The 22,793-nt window shown below is 36.2% G+C and overlaps 1 long non-coding RNA gene across 2 annotated transcripts in view; it reads left to right on the top strand.

Annotated features, from left to right (window-relative positions):
- Positions 1–21,034, top strand: part of LOC109370870 (uncharacterized) — a 35,473-nt gene extending 14,439 nt beyond the window's left edge. The window contains exons 2-3 of one of the 2 annotated variants that reach the window (XR_014880330.1): positions 5,744–5,838; positions 20,836–21,034. This is a non-coding gene — a long non-coding RNA (uncharacterized LOC109370870). Of the gene's footprint in view, positions 1–5,743; positions 5,839–8,011; positions 8,188–20,835 lie in introns of those variants that run through there. The other variant, XR_014880328.1, reaches the window with a different exon arrangement.
- The last annotated feature ends 1,759 nt before the right edge of the window (positions 21,035–22,793 follow it).

Here is a 22,793-nt window from a genome sequence, read left to right as displayed (position 1 = left end):
ACCAAAAAAAAAAAAAAAAAAAAAAAAGATATACTCTGAATTGGTGGTAGAGGGAGAACAATTTTGATATTTGAGTGGTCATGCTGCTGTCAATTATAACCATAATTTGCATTTCAGAAACTAGTATGCAAGGAAATTTGCCCATAGCAGTTGTAGTCTATTATCATTTAATTAGTCTTCCACTGTATGAAAAGCACTGTAGTGTTATACGTAAGCAAAGTCTTTTTGCTCAGCTAACAATAGCTAATATCTGAGCTCTGAATTACTGAATTTAGCTCAGGCATAACTCTGCTCAAAAAAGCTGAAGAACAAAGGTGAAGGTTATTATTATACTGGGGTGATGGAGCAAGTACATGGTGATAGAAAGTGTTATACAGCTTACTTTAAATCGTGCACAGTGACTTATTTCATTAATGTGTCTTAGAATCTCACTTTTTAATTGGCAGCAATGCTTAGATGAGAGAAATTTTGTAGATCAGTGTGCAAGAAAAAAAGATAAAGCAGAGAAGTTTTATTATTCTGGGAAATTTACAATTGGAAAATATATACAGATTACCCAGGTCACTATTACGTGTAATTTATAATTATTACCTCTGGGGTGCTTAAAACATTCTAAAATTATTACCTCTTTATGAAGCCAATGAAGCTGCTAGTCTGACACCATACATATTTACGTACTTGAACATTACCCTTTACACATTTAATTTGGGGATACAATATTAACTAAAACTCTGGCCTCAAGACTCAAATTTTGTTCTTTGCAGATGAAACTTGATTCCTTACAGATGCTGATGCTGTATGTTTTACACTGCAATTTTTATTTCATTATTCATTAATTACAACAACAATAATAATTCATACATCCCATATGAGGTTGCAGGGTCAAAATTTGAATATAAAAACATGTATATGCATTCTAATCCAATTTTCTGTCCAGCTAGAGAAATGAAGTAATGCAAGAAATGTTTAACAGATGTGAAATTCAAACATTTATCTCTATGGAAAAAGTGTCTATAAATAATATTTTGAATGAAAATAATTCGTTAACATGACATAAAAAACTAAAATAAAATTGAAAAACATGTAATTTTCTTAGTAACCTTGATTTATTGACAATTTTACCTTTTTAACAAATTTCTCTTGTAGTACCTATTCTCCATTGTGAGCTAAGTATTTTCCATATTTTCAAGTTTCTGGAATTATTTTCAGTGTTGCACCAATTGGCAGTCAACTTTTCTATCAATTGAATGCTTTGCTGCTAGTCAGTAGGTAATGTGTTAAGCTTAGTTGTAATTTGGTTGACTGGTAAGGTGACCTTCCAGAAGTTCAAAACGGTAACTTAAACACAGTTCCTCAGTGATCTCAGTTTGTTTCACCCTCTGTACTATACAAAAATCTAACACAATACCAATCTTTTCCACTCCCTCAAACATTGTGTCTTTGGTGGTATGTCAAGTGAATAATATTTTCACTGTCAACAATGAAAATAAAAGGTAAATCTTGATAGTATCATATCCTTGGATTTGAGGTTAAGTACTCCAGAAATCTTCAATATTAACAACATTCAGTGGTTCAAAAATCTATTCAACTGGAAGCCTTCATTAAAATTCCTTCCTTTTAGACATGCTTCCATCTCAACACATCATTTAGTCAAGGCAGCCTCTATGGCTTCTCCTCAAATGTTCACACTGTTTCTGAGAATAAGTTTCAATCCAATAGAGAATTTGTTGACAAATATTTGATTACAGGGAATCTCAATGGTAGACCAAGTTCTCAAAATATAGGAATGTCAAGAAGAACCCTGAGGAATTGCTTACAAATTGGACTTGTCACTTTAAAATATGGCTTTTGACAATACTTTGAATAGCTGCTGGCCACTTCACAATTTCACATCAGACATGATGAGGAAATCAGGAGAAAATATTACTCGACTCAGTCTTTTCCCAATATATGCCTGAGGTTAGAGAAAAAAACACTGGAAACAGCCCTTTTTGCCTGGTGATCACTCATTCATCAGATTACATTCTAAACTCAGAATAGAATATCTGCTTAATTTTGCACGCCGAAGAAATTTTGAATCATTGAAGTATTGCCATTAATGTAAAAAGAAAACACCTCTGGCAATTTACAAAAGACAAACAAACAAAAAACATTGGAAGTAAGAATTGCAGAAGATGAATGCAGCAAGAAGAACTTAACTTTATGATTTTAGTGAGTAACAGGGTCCCAAGGATTAAATCAGAATACAAAATGTGATATTTTTTAAATTAAACACTATACAAAGTAAACAAACAATCAAACAAACAAACAAAAAAAATCCACATTTGTTCATATTTTTGAATAATTCGATCTTTTCTTGACATACAACTCTGTTGTAATATGTACTTAAAGATGCAGAAGTATCTTCTACAAATGACTTTAAAACAGCTTTTCTGGATTTATGGAAGTCAAAATTACTTATAGTTTAAATGCATAAAAGGAAAAAATTATGGATTTGAAATGCAAAGAATCTAAACATGTTCTGTTTGTGTTCAATAGCATTTAATTCATAATTGTAAATCAGGCTAAAATGATGAAAGTTTTGTTTCATTGAAAATCTAGGAAAGTAAGACAGTCTGGAAATGGATGAAAGTTATAAATAAAAGAACAGAGAAACTCGGAGGTTGCACTTTCCTTGGTGATGTCTTACACTCCTGCAGATATCTTGGGCATCTGCAGTGTTTTTCTTTCTATGAATTTTGGAGAAGCTCCAGAATACTGTACAATGATTCTAAGATGAGTAGAAAAGAAATAATATATACATACATTTTGAATTATTCTCACAGAATCATTCACATTGATTATATTATTCTAGTTTATGTATGTGGAAACCACACTACAATAGAGAAGTAATTTTCAGCCAGACTTTTTTTTCTTAACTTCAGTAAAAATGAAAAAAAAAATAATTAAAAGAACTTCTAATTTTTGCTTCATACATTATTAGAAAAGCCTTTATATTTCTAATGTGTCATGGATCAATTTTCATTTTTTCATGAATTTGGACCATATATATTAAATTAATTTATTCCTATAATAATTTAAAAGTTCATAAATCATTTTCCTAGAGCTGAGTTAATCAGTGGCAAATTTTTTTAATTGCCCTTCACAAATAAAACATTTTGACTTCTCAGCAATTTAAAACCAAACAGCTGTTCACTTTGTTGATTAATTACATAAAGATAAAACTTATCACTAAAGTATTTTAATGATATTTTCAAAGGCATGTTAATCTTAAAACTCCATCTAGAACTATTTTTATCTTGAAGGTTTTGTTAATGAGGTAGGGCTCTGCAGAAAGGCCTCTGTGAACAGAGCCCAGCAGTGCTCCATGTCAGAGCAGATCAGCTCCAGCTGTTCCAAAGGGACCCACCACTGCCACGAGCTTACATGGGAGAGAAGGATGAGAGATAGGAGCGAAGCAGCCCTGAGGCACCAAGATCAGTGTGGAAGGAGGTGATCCAGGGTGGAGAAGCAGTTCTCTGCAGCCCAGGAAATGCAGGAGCAGATCTCCCCGTGCAGCCATGGAGGAGCCCACGGAGCTGCACCCATGGAAAAGGCCTGAAGTAGGGTAGGAGGGCTGGGGGAGCTGCTGCCTGTGGAGACCTATGTTGATAAGTTCCTTCTGCTTTGAATGTTGTAAAGTCTAAATACAGGTTTATACTGTATGCTAGAATAGAAAAGAAAAATAATATTTTCTATCTGTAGTCTAGTAGTTTAAAATATTTGGATATTTTAGGAATGTTGACACTGAATATACATAAATGCAGTGCTATACATTTGTGTGTATGAGGAAATTAGAATTCATTGTGATCAACAATCACTGACAGATCAGGCTAATTTTAATTTTTCAAAGTTAAGTTTGCTACATTTGTCCATCAGCAATGCACTTCTTGCTAATGGTATTACAGTGCTGATTATCATTTTCCCTACATCTGCAAAAGTGTTAGATTTTAATCGTGTTCTACTACAGCTGTGACTACAGCCTGTGCTGAGGGCTATATAATTCTTGGAGGCTGCTAGTTGCTGAGGTTCAGGTAGTCAGGTGTGAGTACCTTTTTGTCTGGAAACTTTTTGCTAATTGCATGGCTCTTAAAGACACCTACATCCATCTTTTTTTGCCCTTCTGTGTTCGCATTGCTCACATATTTCTGTAAAACTCTGTCTGGCAATGCCATCACAATGTTGCAAAATACTGCTACCAGTTACAGTATGTCAGTACTCTTCGATAGCATTCAAGGCTAGTTTGTTTTAGTATTTATTGATACTCAGTTTTTAGCAGCAGTGAGTTTCATCCTTCTTATTAACCTTGCTCATATATCTCCATTCCTGCCTGAATAGTTTGACTCTTTTTACATTAAAAATTCCTACATTATTCCCGAAATTCTCATGTACTTTACTCCAAGTAGGAATGCAAGCTCCATTATTTTCAGTCTTGTTTAACTTCTTCCATTTTTGTATCTCTCAAGAATTTTTAATCAATTTTATAATGACTGAGAAATTGAACGGATCATACACTGATGATAAGCTAGTTTACACTAGCTCCACTTAAGAGTGGAGATCACACATAAACAAGTGTACTTTGTGTCATGGTACCCACTTCCAGTTCTGATGTGCTGTGATGCTGGCATCTGCACTGCCTGTGTCTATGACAGGAGAGGAAAAAAGATCTGGAAAGTTCACTCAAAAAGCTTAGATAACTTCTGATAAAAGAAAATACAAACTATCTACAGAAAAGGAAGTTATGACAGATGAGGTGAGAATCACAGCAATTAGGGAAAGTAGCATCCAAATGTTTTAAAGCACCAGTAAATGCTAAATATTGTATATGGACATAAACTTTGAAAACGTGCATCAAATGAATGCTAAGATTATGGGAACACGAGAAAATTGCCTGAAATATGTAGGTCTCATGTTGAAATGCTACAAAATCATGAAATTGAGAAAATACACCACAAAACACATTTTCAGATACAGGGTCAGGATGACTTCAGTACCAGAATCTGAAAATACCAGGCAGCAGGATGGAAGAACATAATTCATAAGTATGGAAAGGTTAGAAAGCCTGAAGTTTGCCTTTAAAAATTACAGTCTTTTTCAGACTCGGTATTGCATTTCCATAAGAAACAACTGTAACTCATGCAGGAGGAAAAAAAATGTTCTGAGAGTAACTTGGAACCAACTGTAAATTGACTTGAGATATGGAAGTGAGCAAATAGTCTTCTCTGGATGCTCCCAATTACATATATATGTGTGTATATGTATGTACTCATATACATATACATCCGCATATATATATCATATGTCATTTTCAAGTTACAGAAGTGATACTATCATGCTTAACTGCAGTTATTAATCTTCTAGAGATGCTGCCAAAAACTAATTTTAATATCAGCAAACTGGAAATGTTTGGTAGAGGTTGATGCACCACTTTACCACATTTCATACAAGTATGCTGTAAATTAATAGTGGCATAAAGAGGAAAGCCAGAATACAGAATCTGTAGAATTGAAATGTGAAATTGCAGATGTACTGCAAAGGCTGGGAAGGGGAAATTTACAACAGGATGTGTCACGTGGCTCAAATCTAGCTGTGGTGAAGTGTAATTCTAGCTAGAAATGAGAGCCAAAATCTACAAATCAAGCACAAATTGGAGTTAAAATTTTAAGACTTTGTTTGTAATCCAAAACCACTTACCATTCCACAGAGAAATCTAACAACAAATGGTCAAATGGACCAAAGATGGAAGAGGAACACAGGAGCAGAAAAAAGGCAGTAAGAACACAGCTGATTGGAATGAAGGTATTGGGTGTTTTGTTTTGTTTGTTTTCTTTTGTTTTTCCTCCTTAGATGAATCATGTTAGAAAACTTCCATATCTTGGATTCCCTTGCTTACAATTACTCTCTTTGGCTGATAAATGTCACTGGAGTTAATGGAACATATTAATCTAAATATATCTATTAATTCCATTGTTAATGTATTTTGCTGAACAGTTCATGTAGTAAGAAAAAATATACATATCTGTTTCTAAATAAATTCCAGTGCACTTTTCCCCAGATTGAAGTACATTATATTTTAGTATTTTTGCTAAATGTTTCAGATTGAAAAAGAGAAGAAAGTATATTGGTCAAGCATAAACATGTACATTTATATACATACATCTATCTTTCTCTCTCTCTCTATATATATATACATATATAATTAGATAGATAGATAGATAGATAGATACAAGGAATAAATTAGCAGAAAAATGTGGGAACAGGTTCACAGCACCAAAAACAAAAACAAAAACACTTTTATATATAATGGGATTCAGTCATATAATGTAGACCTTTCTGAAGTTCATCTCTTCTAAATGACTTTACAAACATTTTCTTTAGAATCCAAGTCACATCTCAATCTTGTTCTGGGAATGGCTGTTTGTGAACCATGACCTGAAATAACCGCTGTAGAAGCTGTGCCAACATTTTTCCATTTTACTATTACCCTATGTTTTGCAACAGGGCAAGTTACACAGGCAGTATAAAATAGGCGTATTCTCTAATTTTAGCAATGAATCTGTGTCTAAGTGCATCATTGTTGTTGCAGAGTCTATTGTATGTAAGCCTTCAAATAAATACAAAAACAAACATGGATTTTTTTTTTTTCCCAGTTATATCCATTGTATTATTATGCTTGATTTAGCATTCATTATTTTTCTCAGGTATAGATTTATATGTTTTAGCCGCTTCTGAAAAGAATAGAGTTAGACAACTCATTTTCCTTAGAAATCCTTATTTCCAGTTTGTCTGATATCATGTGAGGAAACCAGTATGAAGATTTATCTTCTATCATTTTTTATATTGACCACATGCCATAGCTATGCTTATCAGCAGTGCATTCCACATTCACATTCCACAGTTGCTTCCTTCTAAAATGCACCAAGTCATTTGTCTTCATTCTGTTGAAATCTAATGTGACTTTCTCATCTGTGTTCTTTAATGCAGCTTGACCAAGATGGTTGCAATCTAACTAGTACATCAAATCAGGAAGCCTTGGTATTTCTTTAAAATAGGCATACAGTGCATGCAGAACATGATAGAAGGGCAGCTTATTGTTTTTGTGAAGTTTTCAGGTACATTCTGCTTTTAGTCTGATCACATAAATCTCCTACAGTACATCTGACTTCACTGAAGTTTTGCATGTTTACTGTAACTGATAGCACAATTTGTTTTCATATCCCCTCCATATCTTTTTTCCCTGCTTCAATTTCTTTCAAAGAATTAGCATATTCTTCATCACACAGTGGTAATTCATACATTTAAATGCACATATATGTGCATGTGCATATTTACTGCTAACACATGCTTAACATCATTGCTCATTACACATGGGGTCATGGTGTTAGAGCAGCTTTTCAACTATCGAGATGCTGGATTGAGTAAACTCTAAAAGGCAGATGAATTTAAAAATCACCTCCTTCTTTTGGCAACATTCTTGCTGTTTTTTGCCAAGGATCCATGTCTAGCCTAGTATGAATAACAACCACCTCCACTTTAGAATATTCAGGAGCTAAAGTGAAAAAGTACATCTAAGTACCTAGAAGAACCTGACTTGGGAGACCAGTGTTCTTTGGAAGACTGCAATCAGAGCTTTTATTATTAGTTCCAGAAGACATTCTAGAAAGATAGGAGACAACTTGCTTTTCACTATACATCCCACTGGATAGAGCAGTTACTCAGGAAGCACAAAACTAAATTTAGTTGGTAGTTGAGTTTGTTGCTTTTTTTTCCTTTGCCTGATACAATTTAAATATATTTTCTTTTTCTACTTGGCTATGCTTCAATCACTTTGCTGAGGTTGAGTGGCTATGGAAGACAGCATTCACTGAAAATCACGCATTATATATATCTCTTTGTACTAGAAAACTGACTTACACGTTGAAAGCACAACAAAAGGAATTCAGTACATAAAATTATGAATTTTAATTGACAGATTTAGCATTTGACTCCGAAGAATGAATTCCAGAGGATTATGAAACTCACTTTATTTTTTTGCAAATGAGGTAAATCAACCATTCTTACTATATATTAATAATGAAATTATTTAATGAACATGTTAATGAGTTAATGTAATTCAAGCAGGAACATTTTTCTATGTTAACAAGGATATGTTTAAATGACAATTTTTGAGAACTGCTGTGCTCTTTTATATAATTTTAATTTGAATGATAGTTTGTAATAATGAACTGTCAAGACTTGATTAGAAATACAGCAACCATTGCCAATGCACAGTATGGTAGTGAGTTTCTCAACTACATAAGTAATTGCCTAGCAATAAGAAGACCACTGGTAGACATCAATAACATTTCAGCTGACTAAAAAAAATTAGAGAGTTAATGAAAATATTCAAATTCTGGAGCTGAATTATACATGCATTCTGAGTTTGTTTTTGTTTTTGTTTTTTTTTTTTTCTGTCTTGATCAGCTAAAAAGGGAGGAACAACTTTGGAATTGTTGATTCTGATCTGATATGATATACATTCTGATATGATACAGCTTTTCTCTTTATAAATTAAAATTAAAGAGTTACTCTGCAAGAAATAAAGAAGGAATCAAGAGAAAAACATAGTGATGAAACAACTAATATTACATCAAATTATTTGGCTTAATTACTAATTAAAAATACACTATTAGACTCACAAAAGGAATCCAGGGAGATTTACTTGAATTAATTTATCTTCTTAATGATAAAACACATCAATATTTTTCAAAATTTTAAGTTCAAACAGGAAAAAAAATAGTACTTTTATTTACTCTGATAGCATTTGACCTTAACATCATGTGTGACCTTACAAAAGACAAATAATCTTCTAAGCTTTGATAAAACTAGAAAAGTAGATACAGTCTGCCATAATCTTACACGGTTGAAATTTGGGTGTCAAAACTATCCAAGTCATCTCTATGTCCCTATATGCATAAGGTCATCCTGTATGTATCGTAAATAACTATGGATTACTCTATATAATCCTACACATTCAATTTCAGCTGATATCTTACATTACTTATAATAATATCTTCAGTTTCATCTTGAACTCTGTGTGGGGTTTCATCCTGAACTCTGTGGTTTACACAACACTCACTTATGACATTTCTGACAAAATTCAATTTCTGAAAAACAGAGATTTAGATATGAAACATATCACAACCTCTGTGATTTAATTTCAGGAATGAAATTGGTCAGTTTGTGTAATAATACCTATCTGTAAGACTGTTACAAGAGATCTGATAATATGGTATTTTTTATTGTTATAATAAATAATGCATAGCACAGATATCAGAAATACTTTTTTGAAAGCAGTGTTGATGATGAGCTGAAAAATAGGGAAGCTTCTGAAGTCTAATAACCACTGCTTCACAAGATAGTGTCCTTATCCCAATGTTCCAATGATGGAATGCTAATTCTATTAGTACTTTTCATATCTACAAATTCTGAGTGCTCATGTGAGAGAAGCCTAGCCATTTAAGAAACATTAGGAAATGAAGATCAGAAAACCAGATATTGCAGCATGTAAACTTGATAAACAAATACAAGATTAGAGAGGAGCAAACACCAAATGTAGCTCTTTTATTTTTTTATTTAATTAAACTAACTTCAGACATTCTGATGTAGTACATCATATTGCCTTTGAAGTGAGTTCATCTGAAGTTTTTAGAGGGGTGCAGTACACAGAGTTGAAAAATTAAGTTAAAAGATATTTACTATATACAAAGTGTAGAAATTACATACAGGTTAACACTTTGCAGATAATATTATAATATTTAGAAAATGTAAGTATGATATTCTAGTATTGCACTATATATTGATAATTCATCAGGCACTGAAAGAGTTGATAGATGCTGTGCACAGTGTTGTTTTTCTTTGTACTAATAAGAAAGAAGAAATCCTCTCCTAAAATGTTTTTTAAAAGTCTTGAAAATATCAGTTTCTGAACAAATGCACTATCTATTTACCTGACAGACCTGAACAGCTGTTTTTGTAAGTGTTTTTTCATGATTAAGCAGTGATATCTGAAATATGATTCAGCTGTAAGAATGTAATCAATCTTTGTAAATATTTAAGTCATATAGTAATCTGTTATTTCAACTAGAATTTTCCATTAAGTCAATTGTCCTCTGACAGTAGCCATCAGTAATGTTCAGTACTATCTCTCAAAGTAATAAGTGCCTGTACTTCTCTTGGCATTATAAGAGGCCTTACTTTTAGGTCTTTCTAAATTTTGGCTCAGTCATTTTCAATTCAATCAGTGATGTTTCAAGCTAATAATATAAAATATTAAGAAAATTGGTCACTATGACTGTATAGATAAGATGATAATGTATCATAGCAGATTTTTGCTAGCCTAAAATGTGTATATAATCTGTAAACATAAAATGTATTTCTGGTCAGCTATTAGCATTTGCTATTTCATTAATATTACATACTAGATTACTGAAATGTGGCCATAAGATTTTTATGACCCATTACACAAGATTCATTTTACTCTGAATGAGAAAATCTTTCAAAAAATAAGAAATAGTTTTTTGCTTGTATATTCTGGTAATGTTATAAATACATTTGAAAAGACCAATACATTATATAGACTGCTCTTGCTTTGCTTGTAAAGTTTTCCTCTTGTGATCCAAGAATCACAGAATCTTAGAATGGCCTGGATTGGAAAGGACCTTCATGATCATCTAGTTTCAACTCCCCTGCTACATGCAGTGTCACCAACCACTAGATCAGGCTGCCCAGAGCCACATCCAGCCTGGTCTTGAATGCGTTCAGGGCTGGGGCATATTGTAACTTGGGAATTACACTGGATGCAACTGTGTTTGGATGTTAATTAGCAAGGGATCAACTGTCTTTCATGTTCTCAGATGTAATGGAAAGATCAGAAATACAACGAATAACCTACCTGCTATGTGTGGACAGAACTGCACTATATTCTGGGCTTCTGAGTACAAGAGATACTGAGTTACTGGAGAAAAGTCCAAAGATGGTTAAGGAACTGGAACAGCTCTCCTATGAGAAAAGGTTTAGAGAACTAGGACTCTGAGAAAAGAAGGCTCAGGGTGTATCTCATAGAATTATATAATAGTTTGGGTTGGAAGTGACTTCTACGATCATCCAGTTCCAGCTCCTTTACAATGGGCAGGAATGTATTCCAGTAAATCAGATTGCTCAAAGTCCCACCTAACCTGAACTTGAACATTTCCAAGTAGGGGAGCATCCACAACTTCTCTAGGCAATTTATTCCATTTTCTCATCACTCTCATAGCAAATAATTTATTCCTTATATCTAATCTAAATCTCTTTTACTTTAAAATCGTTATCACTTTTCCTATCACTGCATACCATGTTAAAGAGTTCCCATTTCTGGACTGGAAAGCCACAGTAAGGTCTCCATGGAACCTTTTCTGGGCTAAATTAGTCCATCTCTTTCAGCTTCTCTTCACAGGAGAAATTTTCCTGTCCGCTCATTTTTGTGACCTTCTTCTGGACCTGGCCTAATAGGTCCATGTCTCCCTTTTGCTTGGAACCCCAGAGCTGAGTGCAGTACTTCAGATAAGGTCTCATGAGAGCAGAGTATCATCTGGAAAACTGAAGAAGGTGCATTCAATTCTACTGACAAAAATGTTAAATAATACTAATCCCAATAGAAACCTCTGAGGGACACCACTTATCACTGGTCTCCTCCTCAACACTGAGTCATTGATTGAAATTCTTTGGATGTGACCATCCAGTCAATTCCGTATCCCCTGAACAGTCCATTCATCAGATGTATGTCTGTCCATTTTATATACAAAGACACTGTGTGGGACCATATCAAAGTCTTTGCATTTGTCAGTGTAGATGTCATCAGTTGCTCTTCCCAGTGTGTGTTGGAAGTGAGGGCTTTCGCACCCTACGAAAACTGGAGGGAGGATGAAAAGAAGACAGATCCAGGTTCTTTTCAGTGGTGCCCAGTGACAGGACAAAAGACAATGGACATGAACTTTCCTTTGAACATTAGGTAATGGTTTACCATGAAGGTGACCAAACATAGGTTATCCAATCAAGTGATGGAGTCTCCCTGAACATAGTCCTGGGCAACAGGTGGCTCTGCTTGAGCAGGGTAATTGGATAAGGTGAGCTCCAGAGGTCACTTCCAACTTGTATTCTATTCTTCACTGCTATTCTGTGATTCTGTGATTCATAGTTGTTTAACAATGTCTTTGGAGTGCCTTACTCAGCTTTGGCCCCGTCCTTATAAGACATTATACCTCCTTTCATGCTCAATCCTTTTTTTTCCTATGGAATCTGATATTCTTACTGGCACAGGAAAATACTGGTTTCATTATTTTTTGGCAATATGATTCCTAGCTAAAACAAACAAACAGATAAATAAATAAATACATACATACATACGTACAAGTATCTTACTGAATGATTCCACACTTGGTAAACTCAAAAAATGCTTGGTTTTAAAGATTTAGCTCCATAAGATAAAATTACTACAGGTTCTCAGGGGGCAGAGAAAATCAAGAACATTATTTTCTGAACAATTTGTCCATATACAATAAAGCCCCTCATGAGTTCACGGAGTGTAGCCTCCTACTTCAGTCATTTGTTCATTGTTTAAGACCTCAGGGACACAGCTGCAGGAGATGAATCTGCTCCAGGTGGTACCCTACAAGTTGTAGGGGAACTTTTGCTCTACGCATGGAGCACCTCCCGCTCTACTTCAGCGCTGATCTGGTGTCTGCAGGGCTCTTCCTCTCACGCATATTCTGTCTGACTCCTCTCTGTGAAAGACTTTCTGGTATTAAATTATTTTGCAGACAATATCTAAACTAAATTCATATTTATTTAATGATCTTAAAATAATCCTTTTGATTACATTTTGGACACTGTCTTCTTTTTATTTGATGACTTTGTCTCAGGACTGCTTTCATTTTTCCAAACAAAAACAGAAGCAACCAACAAAAAGCAAGAACAAAAAATACAGAATTCTTCTATTATGTAGTTTGTTCTATCTTCATAAGTCATGTTTTCAGTTATTTTATCTAGTCTGACAAGCTAGGCTTTACTGATGATATAGTAATGAGGATAATTTTTCTAATGTTTCTAACAAGTGTTTCAGTCTGAATCAATATATACATTGCATAGGAAGTGGGAAATAAGATTCCTATGCTAAAGATCCTGAGTTTCTTTAGGAATTTGCTGGCTTTGAAAGAACATTTTTAAATGTTGTTGTTTAAAAGAAGATAGATATTCTTTCTGGGACATCTGTTACAATTGTGTACATTAATCACTGTGCAAATGTATGTTTTTGCTTGTGTAACACTGTATGATTTTACCTCGCATTACATGCAGTTGTTTTGTTCTTTTTTGTCCCCAGCTTCATATTTAAAAGTTAGGAACAATGTGATATATCTTGTCTAGGTTTGTAGATACTTAATTAATCAGCTATTTAAATATATATATTTTTAATTTGACCATGTTTTACACAGGATATTGATGGAAAATAACCCCAAATTTAAATAAACATCAGTGCTTTTAAATAATCTTATGTACACTTACAAAAGTGATTGATTATCTTCAAGAGCCTTTTTATTTTTCTTCTTACGTTCTCAAAAAGAAAAATTTGTTTCTGAAATATTGGCCATAAAGGGTTTATAGATGTTTGTCTATGAACAATAAAACAACTTTTGTATTATTCAGCTACTTGACATCCATGACTGGAACTTGTTTCAGAGAACCTCAGCTAGCAACTTCTGCAGCAAACAATTTAAGATAATAAAAAAATCTTCTTCTAACCATAGCCTTAAGGAAAATTCTAGACTACTGTCACTGCAAAAAGAAGATAAAGGAGTGCTCTATCAACAGTCATATTGTTTTTGTTTGTTTTGACATTTCACCACAGCTAGAAATTGAGATTACAGTTCTCTGCTGATATTCTTCTGCTCTATATAGTTATAACACATCATTAAGGTATAACATTTTCATGCATAAATATCATAGAGGTGAAAACTGTTACTGTATCTCTTCTCAGAGTTTTTTTCCAACTTCTCAGTTTGCTTTCTAAATTATCTCTTCAGATCTCGACCCAACTTTATAGTTGGAGTCTTACTATATTTGTTCTTCACATCATATTAATCTGCTTATTTAAAACTCTAATACTTCTCTATTTTCTTATAATATATATGCATTAGCTACAGCTTTACAGTGTTACTTTGAGCTTGTGCACAGCTGCTTACAGCACTTCTTCAGATAAAATTCTTTATCTGATGTTCTCTACAGTCTGACAATATGTATGCTGCTTAATTTTGTTAACCTGTTCACCTTGAAACTTACTTAGATACTTTTTTAAGTCTGTAAAACATCATGATTACAATTTCAGTTATGCTAGCTCATTTGCATAACAATTTTTTCTTTGAGTTTTCTCTTCCTGAAATAGACTCCCATTTTCTTAAGCAAATGTCACTATTTTGCCACCTTATTGCCATGTTTCTTAAATAGAGGATATATTAAGCAATTCAGTTTGAAACATAATTGAATTGTGTATGATTATCAGAAACAGTAAACTGATACATTCTTAACTAATATGCCTTGAAAGTATAAAACGTTTTTCCGAGTAGTTCACAGAATTACAAAATTGTAAGTAACAGAAGGGACCTCCGGAGATCACAAATTCCAGCGCTCTGCTAAAGCAGGTTCCCTGCAGTAGGTTTCACAAGAAAGCATCAAGGCAGGTTTCAAATAACTCCAGAGAAGGAAACTCCACAACAACTCTGGGAAGCCTACTCCAATTCTCTGTTACTCTCAAAGCAGATAAGTTTTTCTAATGCTTCTATGGAACTTCCTATGTTTCAGTTTGTGCCCATTATCCCTTGTTCTGTCATGGGCACTGATGAAAAGAGCCTGGCCCCATCCAAAAGATACTACCCTTTTAGATATTTATACACAATGATAAGATCCCTTCTCAGTCTCTTCCAGATTAAACAGCTCGTTAGCCTTTCCTCTTAAGTGAGATGGTCCAGGCCCCAGTCATCTTTGTAGCCCCTTTCTGGATTCTCTGTAGAAATTCTAGTTTTTCTTGAGTCTAGAACCCAGATCTGGGCACAGTACTCCAGATATGGTCTGACCAGAACAGAATAGAGGGAGAGGATCACTTCTTTCAACCTGCTCAATATGCTCTTTTTAAGGCACTCCTGGGTATCACTGGTCTTCTTGGCCCCAAGAACACTGTTTAGTAATGGTCACCCTATTATCCACCAAGACAACTAGGTGCCAAACTCTCACTCAGCTGTGTTACTTTCATCACCTGCTCAGCATGAGGTGCTGGTGATGGAGCCCTTAACAGCCCCAGGCACAGCAGAAGGAGAAAATTGAGAGCAGGTTAGAGATTGGGCTGAAGACTTGCCCTGCTACAATCTAGCTGTTCTAGGGATTATGCTCCCAGGGATAAACTGAAATTATGTCCTGGACTCTGGACAGGGTGAGAACAGTTCTGTAGGCTGGATTGGTACAGGCAGGCCTTCTTTTTTTTTTTTTTTTTTTTTTTTTTTTTTTTTTTTGTCCTAGCGCTCTTTTATTATGTAGGTCACTTTGGACCTAGAAGTGCATCAACCATATAGCAAGACTAATTGAGAATAATAGGGGAAAAAAGGTTCTCCTTCTGTGTAAAAAATAAATTATTTTTAGAAGCTTAGAGAAATGCCCTAGTTTTCCAATATAGCAGAAAGAGCATTCGCAGACAATAGCAAACAATCTTTTGCCAAATTATTTTGTCTTACTACAGCTCAATATATCTATGACTGACAACCCCAGTACACTTTGAGGTTCATGTTATCATTTTCACTTCTACACTTTTCAAGATGCTCTATGCAGGTAAGCAGAAACTAGGCTTAACATACAAATCTGACAGTTTCATAAACTATTTTCTGTAGTTTATAGCAGAGTATTTGAATGAAAGGGTATATGGAAACCACTAGGTCACAGCCTGAATCAGTGATTAAGCACCTGGTGAAGGGTCATAGCCAGTCCTGAGAGCACAGGTGCAATCAGTTCACTGGTGTCCACTCCTCCCTAATCTCATGTAAGGGTTGGCAGCCAAAAGGGTAGTATCTTTACTTACAGACTGTTTCCTTTGGGAGTTTCTAGTCGGTCTTGATCCTTGGAAATGAGTTAACTATTCATTATTTATTAATAAATTGTGGCCACTGCTTTTCTTGAGTGATCCAGAACTAGTTAAAGACAACTATATCAGCTTCTTTCTATACTACAAAGGGCAATTAGGAAAATATATTATTTGTCTTTTATTTAAATTTATCTTTTAAGCAACCTCAAAGGAAAATATATTAATAAAATTAATTTGGCTATTGCTTAGTGATAGGAGCATGCCCAAGATTAGTCTAGGCCACTAAGCTGGGGAGCCCATTCCCCATTATGGGCTAGGGTGGTGTCAGGACAGCTGGCCTGAATTAGGCAAGGGGTTATTCCATACCACTTGAAACTGTGTGAAAGACTTTCAAGATGTAGGCACTTGGGTGAAGAAAGAAGCTGTTCAGAATCTGGCCAGGTATTAGTTGGTGGGTGGTGAGATATCACATTGGTCAGGTCATTGTCCAGTTAAACTGCTAGCTGGTAGGTGAATGGTAGGTAATTGCATATAGAGTTAACACTGCATTTTTGCTTTATGTTTTCCTTTTCTGTTCTAGTAAATAGTTTTTACCTCAACCTACAGGTTCTATTTTGTTTTCAGTTTGCTCCCTCATCCCAGAGAGGTCAAAGGGGAGTGAGTGAACAGCCATGTGGTGCTGAGCTGTCTGCCAGGTTAAACCACAACACCAAATTACTGATATCCACAAACCTGCTTAATTACCTTCAGGTCCTGTATACAAGTAACTTATGAAAACATTAAAGAGAACTGGCCCTAAAATGGAGCCCTGCAAAACCTGACTAGTGACTGGATACCTTATTTGTTATAATAAACTTATTTGTTATAATACTTTGATCCATCAGCCAACTGTATGTTTTTAGCTAGCATGAGTACTCAAACTGAGGCCAAAGTGTACATTTATTTCAACATCCATTCAAATTTGGTTAGTTTCTTCATAGTTTCCATCATGAATTTCTTCACTTTGCCTCTTTTTTGAACGTTTTATAAACAAGTTCATGTTTTTCTTACAGGTTTGTTTGCTTTTTTCTTTTTTTTTATGATTTCAGGGTATAATTCTGTAATAGTAATTGACAGGTCACTGTCTCGCTCCAATTTATAGGAGGGAGAGGAGGTTCTTTTAATATAATGTGCCCGGCATGAGATTAAGAAACAACGGTTCAAATGTTGGTCCGACCAGTTTGTTACAAATCCTAATCAGGGAGACAGGGAAGAGAAGGATGGCGACTATTATGAATTAGGGTGACAGGGAAGGAAAGGAGGGCGATAGAAAAGATAGGAAAGAAGCAAGAAATGTGTAAAGCAGTGATCCTGCTGCATGCTGTTTAGAAGGTTCGAGGCAAAAGCGCAGGGGGAGAGCAGCAGCAGCGTGGCCAGCCTTGGGCAGCAAGCGGGTAGCAGGAAGAACTCACAGAGCTAGTCTGGGAGGAAGCAGCAGGACTCAGGTAGCAGGCCCAGGAGAGTCTGTCAGCATGCAGGAATTCCGTAGTGAGGAATCTGATGGCAGACCCCAATGTTCTTCTTCAGCATGCTGGTAGAGTGCAGAGCAAGTCCAGGAGGAAGAGAGGCAGGTCGTGAGGCTTTTCATGTCAGAGACCTCTTCTTCTTCATGAGGAATCTGTTGCCAGAAAACTTAACCTCATGGTTGTAGGTCCCCTTTTTAATCCTTCTTCTTCTGCCAGAGTGGCATTCCTGGGCGCTTGGGTAAGAGTCACATGCAGCACCTCCTGAGATGGCCATCTTCCTTGAGATAAGCCCACACAAAAGACTGCTTCCTGGCCATTGTGTCCCTCTAGTTGCCCCTGGCCTTGTCCACCTGCGTCCCTCAGACAAAGGATTTTGCAACCCTTGCCCAGGACTTGCTTGGACTTGTTCATCTGTGTCTCCAGCAAGCTTTGAAAAAATGATGTGAAAGTATAATCTCTTACTGTCACAAACTATTTTCATATATGTAAAATTAAGAATATTTTGAGTGTGTTACTTTTACATTTCTTGCATTAAATTTAGTCTACATTTTATTTTCTAAATTCTCAGCACTGTCAGGACTATTTTCGTTTATTCAGTTCAAGTTTAGATCTACATTCAGGATGTTTTCATTAAACACTCACTGTAGATAGAATGAGGTTAAGCTACTCAGTAATAACTCCATAGGTGAGAAAAATCTTATGTTTTCTACAAGAGACGGAATCTCTTCAGCAGACCTAGAGTTTTACAGGTGAAAACAATCATAGAATGCCTTAGATTAGAAGGAATCTCAAAGGTCATCTAGTTCCAACCCCCCTGCCACAGGCAGGTTGCCAACCACTAGATGAAGAACTAGATCAGGTTGCCCAGCGCCTCATCCAGCCTGGTGTTGTATGCCTCCAGGAATGAAGCATCCACAGCTTCACTGGGAAGATGTTCCAGCATCTCATCACTCTCTCAGTGAAAACCTTCCCCCTGACGTTTAATCTAAATCATCTCCCCTCCTTTACTTTAAAACCATTCTCCTTGTCCTAGCTCTATTAACGTGTGTAAAAAGTTGACTTACCGTATATTTGTAATCTCCCTTTAAATACTGGAAGGTGGTAATGATGTCTTTCTACAGCCTTCTCCAGAGTGAAAAAGCTCAACTCCTTTAGCCTGTCTTCATAGGAGAGAGAGGTGCTCCAGTCTTCTGATCACAGAATCACAGAATCACAGAATCACCAAGGTTGGAAAAGACCTTCAAGATAATCCAGTCCAACCATTCACCTATCAGCAATAGTACTCACTAAACCACGTCCCTCAACACAAAATCCAAAAGTTCCTTGAACACCTCCAGAGTTGTTGACTCCACTACCTCCCTGGGCATCCCATTCCAGTGCCTGACCACTCTTTCAGAAAAGTAGTATTTCCTAACATCCAGCCTAAATTTCCCCTGGTGCAGTTTGAAGCCATAATCGTCTTCATGATCGTCTTCATGACTTTCCTTTAACCCTCTCCAAAAGCCTGACATCTTTCTTGTGGTGAGGGCCCTAGACCTGGATGCAATACTGCAGATGAGGCCTCAGTAGGGCAGAGTAGAGAGGGACAGTCCTGCTGGCCACCCCTCTTCTGATGCAGCCCAGGATACATTTGGGTTTCTGGACTGCAAGCACATGCTGCTGGCTCATGTTGAGTTTTTCTTTTACCAAGACCCCTAAGTCCTAGTAGTTGTCTGGAGAAGTGGAGGCTCAGGGGAGACATTATTGCACTCTACAACTTCCTGAAGGGAGGTTGTGATGAGGAGGGGTTTGGCCTCTTCTCCCAAGCAGCAAACAAGACCCAATGAAACACCTACAAGTTGCGCCAGGGGAGATTTAGATTACGTATAAGGAAAAACTTTTTCTCTCAGAGTGGTCAGGCGCTTGAATGGCCTGCCCAGGGAGATGGTGGAGTCGCCGTCTCTGGCAGTGTTCAAGAGGCATCTAGATGAGGTGCTATGAGATATGGTTTAGTAGCTTGTGGTCATAGTGGTGGTGGAGGATAGCTGGACTAGATGATCTTGTAGGTCCTTTCCATCCTAGTGACTCTATGATTCTGTGATTCCTTTTTCATAAGAATGATAATAGAATGATAGAATTATTCTATCATTCCTTCTTCTGCTCTCAAGTTCTTCCCCCAGTCGGTACACATACCTGTGTTTATCTCAACTCAAGTGCAATATCTTGCACTTTGATTTGTTAAACCTCATTACGCTTACATAGGCCCACTTTCTGAGTTTGTCAGGATTTCTCTGGATGGCATCCCTTCCTTCTGCCATATCAACTACACCACTCAGCTTGGTGTCAACAGTGAAGTTGCTGAGGGTGCACTTGATCCCATCATCTTTTTCTATCATCTATCATCTATGATATCACGTACTGGTCCAAAGATGGACCCCTGAGAACTACTGTCCCTGTTCTCCACTTGGACATAGAGTTATTGACCACAACACTGCCTGTGACTTTCCAACCAATTCCTCATGCACCAAATAGTCTGCGTTTTGAACCCATATATTTCCAATTTTGAGATAAGGATGCGGAGTGGGACCACGTCAAAGTCCTTGATGATTTTCCCCAGTGTACAGGGACCATTCCTGACAGCCAAACTTCTCATAGAATCATAGAATGGCTTGGGTTGGAAGGAGACTTTTTAAAATATGATGGAGAGTGGCTTATCATCCACTTTTTTCAGAACACTGAGATGCACATCATCTGGTCCCATAAGTTCTTCATTTCATGCCTAGAAAAAAAACATTCATTGCTGTTCATTCAAAGTAAATGCACTCTTGCATAGATTTCTGCAGTAAAACATTAAGAATACATGTGCCTGATATATCTTGTTTTGCAAGTTGCATATTTATGCATGCTTTAAAGTGCAGACAGAGCCAGTTTAATGGAAAAACCATCCCTTGATTACACAAGCTACATTATAAAGCCAAGAAAATCCTACATAGGAAATGTCTGATTATGCTCATTGAAAAACTTTGAAGACAAAACAACGTTTACATTATAAGCAAAACATGGGGAGCATAAGCCCCCTTCCTTCTCCATACCAGTGACTGAGAATGCAGTCTCCAGAAAGATAACCTATGTTCCTGCAAAGTTGTAAAACAAGCTTATTTTTCTTTTCAGGGGCATCTCTGGAAAAAGTATTCCAACATTGTTGATGAGTACGAACTGCATGAATTAATATTAAACTATGAATTACTCGTGCACTGAATATGGATCAGCATATTTTCTGAATTTGCTAAAATGAAATTTACTTGGATGAAAGTGTTGGATGAATTAAAAATGAAGATTCTTCTCTATACCCCCCTGCACTGGAACTGGCTTGTAGAAATTCAATTTATATTTTCCTATGTTATTGTGGAATGAAAAAAAATATTTTCCATTTGACATTTTATTAAAAGAATTATGATTTAGATCCTTGGGGGGGAGGGGGGGGGGTGGAGGGAATAATATCAATCTGCATTTTCTGTTCTCTAAGTTATTCATAGACTCATAGAATCATAGAATCATAGAATCTCAAGGTTGGAAACAACCTGCAAGATCATCTAGTCCAACCATCCTCCCATTACCATTGCTACCACAAGCATTAAGCCATATCTCGCAGCTCCTCATCCAGACGCCTCTTGAACACTGGTAGGGATGGTGACTCCATCACCTCCCTGGGCAGGCCATTCCAGTGCCTGACCACTCTGAGAGAAAAAGTTCTTCCTTGTGTCTAACCTAAACCTCCTCTGGTACAACTTGTAGCCATTTCCTCGGGTCCTGTTTGTTGCCTGGGAGAAGAGGCCAAACCCCTCCTCACCACAACCTTCCTTCAGGAAGTTGTAGAGTGCAAAAATTTTTCATATAAATGTTACATATATGAAATATTATGAAAATATATGAAAAGGCCTACATATATGAAATATTATGTCTAAGGATGTCTAAGGATAGAAAGAAAAATTATATGTCTAATAACAGGAAGATACACATTGGTTTTCCATGCGAAGTCTTAAGTGTTTCAAAAGCTTCCAGACCCTGGACAAGAAAACAGTCATTCTAAAGCAGTTTTAGCTGAAGGAATACAGCTAAACTAGGGGAAAATATGAGGAAAAGAAATAAAAATGTAAATATAAATGTCCCAAATGTTTGCTGATAAAATTTATAAATAAAAAGAAGAATCTTTGCATAGGGGATGGATGTGTTTTTATGTTCTCTTCTTTATATAAATGAAACGACTATAAGTTTCAATTCACAAGAATTGCCAGAGCAGTGAAGATAATTAATCTGAGATTTTATTAGTTACCACCACTGAGAGTTCAAAATTGTGTTTGTTTCTTATGATTTGGACAAACCCAATATCAATAGAGCTGGGGAGTTGGTTCCAGTATTCGTGACTGTTCTGCCATATTAAGAGCTATATCATGTCCTTCCCATACAAATACAGCAATTGATCCTATTCTGGGGATTTTTTCTGGTTGGTTGGTTGATTGGTTGGTTGGCAGTGGGTTTTTTGGTAGCAATCATGTCTTAGACTTGGCTATGTCTAGAAGTCATTTCACATTCAAAACATTATGCAGAGTATCCAACATAGATTTCAACTTCTTTTCAACCCCAAATTCCTTTTCCTCAGAAAATTTTTTTCCTCAGAATTGCTTGTAAGGAAGATCTACAAGTGACAGTAATGTGAGCCTGGACAATACCTAGAGAGAATTAAGCCACAGAGAGTTAAGCACAGTATCTCTTCTCTTAATTTGACTAATGTCTCAGCCACTCCTGGGAGAGTACAGAACCCAAGAAGCAGTCAAGTCATGGAGGTTGGTGTAACTTCCTTTGATTTGGGTTGTGTCTGTGGTCTCAACCATCCTGGAACTGGGAACCAACTATATGTAGGGGTTAGAGGAGACCATCCCTTCCCTTTATCTTTGTTACTATAAAACGGGGCTAGGGTAGACAGCCTGCTCATTCTCATTCACTCTCTCTTTTTCTCTCTCCTTTTCCTTCTCTCTCTCTCTCCCTGTAAAGTTGTTAAGTAACGCAAAGTTTACTTCAGTTTCCTATAAAGCCACATAGCTTACGTAGATATTATTGTGAGAGGACCG

This window comes from Meleagris gallopavo, chromosome 1, assembly GCF_905368555.1.
Source record: "Meleagris gallopavo chromosome 1, MGAL_WU_HG_1.1, whole genome shotgun sequence".
Lineage (NCBI taxonomy): Eukaryota > Metazoa > Chordata > Aves > Galliformes > Phasianidae > Meleagris > Meleagris gallopavo.
Note: the sequence above shows the minus strand (reverse complement) of the source record. Positions and strands in the feature narration are given on the sequence as shown.